The sequence below is a fragment of the Callorhinus ursinus genome, unplaced genomic scaffold (genome assembly GCF_003265705.2).
Source record: "Callorhinus ursinus isolate GAN/ISIS: 27379988/994484 unplaced genomic scaffold, GSC_fseal_2.0 scaffold7, whole genome shotgun sequence".
Taxonomy (NCBI): domain Eukaryota; kingdom Metazoa; phylum Chordata; class Mammalia; order Carnivora; family Otariidae; genus Callorhinus; species Callorhinus ursinus.
This window is the reverse complement of record NW_027397069.1, coordinates 19,738,531-19,739,978: the sequence shown is the minus strand read 5'-3', so window position 1 is coordinate 19,739,978 and position 1,448 is coordinate 19,738,531. Positions and strand designations below refer to the sequence as shown.

General features: G+C 31.7%; 1 pseudogene; it reads right to left on the bottom strand.

The window, feature by feature from the left end:
- Nucleotides 1–332: 332 nt before the first annotated feature.
- On the bottom strand, nt 333–411 carry LOC112827008 (U4 spliceosomal RNA; annotated as a pseudogene).
- Nucleotides 412–1,448: the final 1,037 nt, after the last annotated feature.

Sequence of the window (1,448 nt, the reverse complement as noted above, 5' to 3'; positions counted from 1 at the left end):
CTTTGAAAGTTGAAATGGAATTTTTATCCACAAATGGGAAAGTGTTGAAGACATTAATTGAAATACAACCTATTAATCATTTATATAGGTTAATAACATAATAATAAGTAAATCCTGGTACTCTGTTTATCCTATTCTATAGAAATGCTGTGCCTAGATCTATGGCTTAAATACTTAAATTATTAATAATTGTGGCATTTAAGTACAGTATTGTTTATGGAAGAAATAATGACTATAATAACTAGAAAATTAACAATTATAAAAATTAAATATAAGCATATGTCATTAATAACAGCTATAATAAGGCCTTCTTCTCCAACCAAACCCTTCCCAAAAATAAAAGATTTCAATTAGCATTAATCGCACCTCGGATAAACCTCATTGGCTACAATACTGCCACTAGGCAAAGCTCCAAAAATAAAAGTTAAACAGTTTGAAAATACATTGAATGAGAGTAGATTTAGTTATAAACTTAAACTTTAATACCACTGTATTGGAATGGAATTACCTTACAAACAGAATAGATTTCCCCCCGCCATGAAATTTGATCATAACCTATTGTGATGAGCTATTTCTGAGGCTAATTTAATATGATAATATTAAATATGGAATTCCTACTATTTACACTCCTAACTTAATTGTATGCTCACCAAGAAATCTTCAAATATGAAGTCTGTCATTTTCTACTCAGTACCTACAGGAAGATATGTGCATTGGATTCCCTTCCCTATTTTATTTCTCACTGAAAGCAAATTGTATTGTTATTCTGGTTTATTACATCAAACCTGATCAATCTGCAACTATCTCAGATAAAGAGGGCCCCTCAATGCTCACAGATTAGCCTGCCTTAGTCTGATATGAATTCTGGACTTAGACTAAAGGATTAAGTTAAGGCATTGAGCGGAGACCTTTCTGGGCAGCCAGGCAGTCATCCTCATGTGTGACTGCGTCACTGCCTACTCCATGACTCCCTTGGATGTTCTCCAAGTAGATTTTATGGTTCATATCTAATCAATACTGATAAACAACTATAGAATATTTCTCTATTGCAGAGTGATTCCAATCAGAGGCTCTCACTCAGACTGCTTATTACTTACTTAGCCTTACCATGTTAGAAACTGGGCGATTTGGGACATATTTCTGTATGTTTTTATTATTATTAATTATTTTTATTATTTTTAAATATCTTCCCATAGTGTAATGGGAAAACTAAATTGAGTTAATAGAGGTGAGGCACTTAGAATAAGAAGTAATACTGTAAAAGGAATTCACTGCACTTCAAGCATGGGAAGATGCAGAGTAAGCTTCATTGTTATCATCAGCATGATCATCACCAGCAACATTTTATGATGATGATGATAATTATCATTATTATTAGTAAAGCATAAGGATTTATATAAAATAATATTTTTCTTAGGAACAGTTAACTATTAGTTTATTAAGAAAAA